The sequence below is a fragment of the Ochotona curzoniae genome, unplaced genomic scaffold (genome assembly GCF_017591425.1).
Source record: "Ochotona curzoniae isolate NIBS_2020 unplaced genomic scaffold, NIBS_Ocur_1.0 scaffold_4701, whole genome shotgun sequence".
Lineage (NCBI taxonomy): Eukaryota > Metazoa > Chordata > Mammalia > Lagomorpha > Ochotonidae > Ochotona > Ochotona curzoniae.
The window spans coordinates 24,068,859-24,074,858 of NW_024467122.1; the positions used below are offsets into that span (position 1 = coordinate 24,068,859).

The following is a 6,000-nucleotide window of genomic DNA, read 5'->3' on the forward strand; positions in this document are numbered from 1 at the left end:
AATAGATAAGCAAGGCAACCAACATTCTGACATAAAAGACAATGGGTCTGGTGAGCTTAACATCTCAAATGAAAACTTCTATTTCATTTTCCATTTACTCATTTTTTATGAAAGACAGGAGAAAGAGTTCTTCCGTCTGTTTGTTCACTCCCCAAATGGCCACAGCAGCCAGAGTTGAGGTCATCCCATCTGAAGCCAGGAGCAACCCAAGTGATTGATCCCTGCATCCACGTTGGGAATTAGGAAAAAAAATCCTGGCTCCTGATTTTGGATCAGCTCAGCTCTGGATATTGCAGCCGTTTAAGCATTTAAGATCTTCCATCCTGTTAATCTCTCTTTCAAGCATAAATAAAATTCTTAAGGAAAAAAAACTAAGGAAAAGTAACCACACCTGTTTTAAGGATGAGCCATCAATACCTTGTCTATGCTTGCTCGTTTTAGTTTTTAAACGACTGAGCTATTTGTTTGAAAGGCAGAAATCTTACATTTAGTACTTCACTGCCCAGTTGGGCTCAATGGCTAGGATGGGGCCAGGCCAAAGCCAGGAGTCTGAATATCCGTCTGGATACTGGGGCCAATTTCCATTACTTGTCAGGTCAACTAGCAGGAAGCTGGGTTGGAAGCAAAGCAGTGGGCCTTGAGCCTGAGCTTACAGCAGATACCAGCAACAGCATAACCCACACAACCAGTCTCTATTGTCCTTACTTCTATACACTTTATTTTCAATTCAGATTCAAGATCACATCCATTTATAAAATTACCTGGCATACAACAGTGCTAACCTCATACTTTTTTTTTTCCTTACCACTGTGATAGATCACATTCACAAAGAATTCCTAGTGCTTTGGGCTGCTTCCTGACTGCAAACATGCCTTTATCCTCACAGTCCCCTAAGAATTAGTAGCACCCGGTGTTTTTGTTTTCAGCACTCACTTTTTATCAACATTCTCCCTGAATCTCATTCTCCTCTTGAATGTATTTTCTTGACTTGGTTTCTAGGTCACATACTGTGTTGTTAGGCCTACTGCATTATCAGTCCTTCTGAATCACAACCTCCTGAGACATGTTGGCTGCTGCTTTTATACCACATCTTTTAATATTAGAGCTTAGTCCTTGGCTCTCTTCCTTTCTCTATTCCCATTAACTCCCAAAATCAAATGTTTTTAAATATTAATGATAATGCTGACTCCCAAATTTCTACTGCTACCCCAGACGTTTTGCAAACTCTAGTTAAACATGTGGTCATGTTACACATTAAAATGCTCCTGATTGAGAACATTTAGCTAGCAGTTAAGTCCTTTGCATCCCATATAAAAGTACCTGGTTTTGATAACTAGCTCAGCTCCAGTTCCTGCAGACTGGAAAACAGTGCTGATGGTTCAATGATCTCACCTTCAGAGACCTACACTGAACTTTCAAGCTCTCAGCTTCATCAAGGCCCTCGTTCAGATGTTGTGTGGACATTTGTGGGAGTGAACTAACAGATGGTAATGCTCTGTCACCCTCTCTCAAAAAATATCAGTAGCATTTAAAAAATGACTGAGTAAATTCCTGAATAATTCTGTTATCCTCACAGCCTCCCCTATCTCCACAGATAAAAATTCCCACCCTCCAGCTGCCAACACCAAAATCTTGGGAGTCACTGCAACTCTTCTCTTTCATTCACATGCAATCTGTCAAAGTATCTTTCAAGTATCAATAATACTATTTCTTATAATCATGATTCAAGTCATTCATCTATCAGCTATCTTTGATAACTTCCTATTGGCTTCCTGCTTTTACAAACTCTCCCAACTCCACCCCCTTGTCTTCAAATTGTTCTTGTCAACACAGCAGCTAGTTATCTTCTAAAAACAGAGACCTGGGTTATGGCACAGTGGGTAAAGCTGCCACCTGCAATGACGACAGCCCATATGGACACCCTGGCTGCTCCTCTTCAGACAGCTCCCTGCTAATAACCTGCAAATGCCACAAAAGATCCCTAAATGTTTCAGTCATACGCAAGGAGACCCAGAACAAGTCCCCTGGCTTCATTCTGGCTCAGTCTCAGAAGTTGCAGCCATCTGGGGAGTAAACCAGCAGATGTACCTGACAATGTTTCCTTCTCTCAAAGGACGAACAAAAAACAATTGTTCCATTTCACTTATTTGAAAATGTGACACATGATTCAATATCTTCTATTTATTTTTCATGTTTGCCTGTCAAAAATCATATGGTTGGGCTAAGTGGCCTAGAAGTTAAGAAATCAGAACACTTAGGCCAGAGCAATGGTTCACTTAGCTACCCATATGGGCGCTAGTTCATGCTCCCCTTCGCTTCCAGCTCCCTGCTTACGACCTGGAAAAGCAGCAGAGGATGGCCCAAAGACTTGGGCCCTGTACCCATGTGGGAGACTCAGAAGAAGGTCCTGGCTCCTGGCTCCAGCTCGGCTCAGCTCTGGCCACTGCAGCTATTTGGGGAGTGAACCAGCTATTTTGGGGATTGAAGATCTTTTGTCTCTCCTCTCTATAAAATCTGCCTCTCCAAGTAAAACAAAGAAAAACATTTAAGGGAAAAAAAGGAAGGAAGAAGGGAGGGAGGGAGGGAAGGAAGAAGGGAAAAAAGGCTAAGGGAGAGAGGGAGGAGGGAAGAACACTCAGGGCCAGATCCTGAAGCAGCCTGTAAATGCCGCTGCCTGCAGTGCGGGCAGCTCATAGGGGTGCCTGTTTGAGTGGGGACTATTCTACTTCAGATCCAGCTCCCTGCTGAAGGAATGTGCCTGGGAAAGCAGTGAAATATGGCCTGGGTGTTTGGGTACTTGCACCCACATGGTAGACCTGGAAGAAGCTCCCAGGGCAGCCTTTGCAGTGTTTGGGGAATGACCCAGTAAATGCAAGGCCTCTGTCTCTATAACTGCACTGTTCTAATAAATCTTACAGAAAGCGAGCAAGCAAGAGAGAGCCAATGTATAGAATCCTCTGCTTGAGGTCCAGATTCTAACTCCCTTCTCTAGACCCTGGGAGGCAATGGCAATTGTTCAAATCATTGCCATCCACACTTTGTCTAAGCTCCGTCCTGGCTCAGCCAGACAGTCTAATGGGGAGTGAACCAGAGCTGGGCGCTAATTTTCTGTCCCTCTGCCTTTCAAAGATTATAAATGTTTATGTGATCATCTTTATATATAAAATTTTTAGTCCATAAAAAAGAATGAAAATCAAGAGTTCAGGTATTACACATTAACTAGCTTCGTAATTTACAAACTACTGTATGCCTCATCCATTGGTAAGTAAATATGAAGACTCAGACTGTAAAAAAAGAAAAGAGGCTATCGTACTCACTGCTTTTACAAACTGTTTTTGTAAGTCCATTAGCATGTTCACAAATTGGCCCTTCCTAGGTCTGCAAATATAAAACTATTTTTTATGTTCCAGAAACCAGTATATAAATACAAAAGTTCATGGAAAAAGTGTTTGTGAAAATACTATATATGGATTTCAAAACAAAACCTATCTTTAAGTTTTTTAAAGTCCCCTCACACTTACAAAAATCTCTACAATATTTTCAGATATTTGAAAAAAATTATCATTTGTCTAGATCTAGTATTTTTTTTCTATCAAAATTTTAAAGAGTCTGTAGAAGGTTGTTCCTTCCCTTGAAAAAGATAGGCACAACATCTGAGTTTCGACACACCAATTTCTTTTACATTTTTTCAAATGAGGCAAAAAAAAAAAGCGCCAAATATATGAATTAAATTCTTCTGTTCTACTCTTAATTTGAAAAATCGCATAGCACCTACCAATCAGTCACCTGTAGTCAGCTTCTAATTATCTCAACTTTCATAGTTTACGAACTAGCTGGTCTTTTCGTAGAACTTCTTTCCAGCAAACGACAGTGGAAAGTTCCAATTTTTGCAATTCTGAAATTAGGTTATAAATCTGAGAGGAGGAAACCTCCTCTTGCTGTTATTCTTTTTGTTTTTCAGTCCACTCAAGCTTCCATAGGGCCCAAAACACTTCAGTTCCAACAGAGCTTCACACTTTTCTATGAAACTTACTTTAACTTCCACCCTTTCCACCTAAAAAAATGCTTAAAAATTTTTCTTCACAGATTAAATAAGCTACCAAACTGAACTCTTCAAATAGAAGGCCACAGGAACATCACACTAAAAAAGTAACATCAGAAAAGGCATAAAATCATGTATTACAGCCTCATCCATAAGACACAAAGCATCACCATCTATTAACTTCAAATGTTATTCATTAACTTAAGATTACATTTTAGACCAAAATGAAAACTGGCGCTGCTCTCTGGCTAAAGAAAAAGAAAAAAAAAAAAAAGTCAACGTTCTCATTCTTCAACAGATTTTCTTAAAAGATCGTATAAGGATGTTTAATGTCAAGTTTTTGTTGTTTGTTTTTTTCTGTTTTCATCCTATCCTGCCAACAGCTCTGGCTAATCTTGGGGTTGCTGTGACTCAAAGTCCCAAAAGTGTTGCTTAGGGCGTCACAAGGCGGCCCCGGGGCTAACACAGTCCTCACCGCAGCCCCCTAAGGCGCTCCCTCCTGCTTTCGGGGGTGCCTCACACGCCCCCCGAACCTCGTTATCCATCCAAGCCAAGGAGGCCCACACCTACCTCTCCGCCCCCAACCAACGTTTACCCTCAGATCACAAACCTCGCCCTTCCCACCTGTTGGGTGGGGCAGGGCGAGGACTGGACAACTGGGCGCCCGGTAGCCAGCCGGGTCTCTAAGAGGGCGGAGGGAGGCCGCGGCCCCGCTGCGGCCTGAAGCACCGCAGGCCCCTTCGCGTCCCCTTCCCCACCCGCTCCGGCCAACGCCCGGGAATCCGCCCCGGCTGACCTCACTCACGATGGGTGCCACCTGATGCCATGAGCCCAGGCCTGGACCAATCTAGCCGAAGATGCAACTCCCGCCGCCTCAGTCTCCACAGCCACCAGAGCCACCGCCGCCGCCGCCAGCGCCACGGCCTTGCGTCTAGGACGCGGTACGCATGCGTCGCGGCCCCGGGAGGCGAGCGGGTCACGTGGTCCGCGGCGCTCTGGCCTCGCCCTCCCCGCGCTCGCGGCAGCTGCGCCCGGAGCGCCGGGGCCGTGGACGGAGGCGGGACGCTTCCCCGCGAGAGCAGGTGCTGGGGCCCGCCCCGACGCCAGAGCGGGGAAATAGCGATGGCTTGGAAGGACAGATCCTCCAAGGCTCCCACTGTTGCTCAGGTTTTGCTCCTAAAGATGGACTTGGAAGTGGCCATTCGGCCTCAGCTTCCGCTTTATAAGGCGATGTGGGTTCTGAGCCCACTCAGGTTTCCTGAGGATGAAAGTCGTGAATTTAGGAGTTTGCGGCTCGGACCACTAGAGGGCTACAAGCAAAATTAAGCTCCGATGAAATACAGGAGCTTTGTAGTAATGGTCTTAGCAGCTTTCAGCTGTACCCACAGCCCCAGCCTACTCTTTTTGGTAACAATTGCAGTTTCTAATCTGCTCTCTTTCCCTTTAAGGTTTGGTTGGACTTGTGCCCTGCACCTTCAATCATCACTTATCTTGCGATCTCTTGTTCAGGGCTCAGTAGAATCACAGCTGAGTGCCAGTTCCTGTTTCTGGAATCTCTTTGCAGGAAACACTGTCAGTGCACAGCCCTGTTATTCACAAATCCCCTCCACACCACATTTGCAAGCAGTTGCCACCCTCTCGCTGGCTTCTACCTTTGTCTTTCGTCAGACTGCACCTGGTTGCAGCTGTTCCTTTGCGTTTGCCTCTTCTTCCCTTCAAGCTGATTGCTTGGGAGCCTATGACCATGAGGCCGTGGTTTTTACAGGCTCAGTGGACGGTGGGAAAGTAGGCCAGAAGGGCCTGGCGGCGAGGCATATCTGCTAAAAGTCCTCGCCCTGAACGTGCCTGGGATCCCATATGGGCACCAGTTCTAATCCCGGCAGCTCCACTTTACAGCCATCCAGCTCCCTGCTTGTGGCCTGGGAAAGCAGTCAAGGACAGCCCAAACCCTGGGGACC

At 45.3% G+C, this 6,000-nt stretch overlaps 1 protein-coding gene across 2 annotated transcripts in view; it reads right to left on the reverse strand.

Annotated features, from left to right (window-relative positions):
* The window catches only part of PRPF39 (pre-mRNA processing factor 39), a 28,751-nt gene extending 23,784 nt beyond the window's left edge, over positions 1 to 4,967 (reverse strand). Inside the window, exon 1 of one of the 2 annotated variants that reach the window (XM_040969820.1) lies at positions 4,844 to 4,967. The gene's annotated coding sequence lies outside the window, so the exon portion shown is untranslated. Of the gene's footprint in view, positions 1 to 4,838 lie in introns of both variants that reach the window. The other variant, XM_040969819.1, reaches the window with a different exon arrangement.
* Positions 4,968 to 6,000: the final 1,033 nt, after the last annotated feature.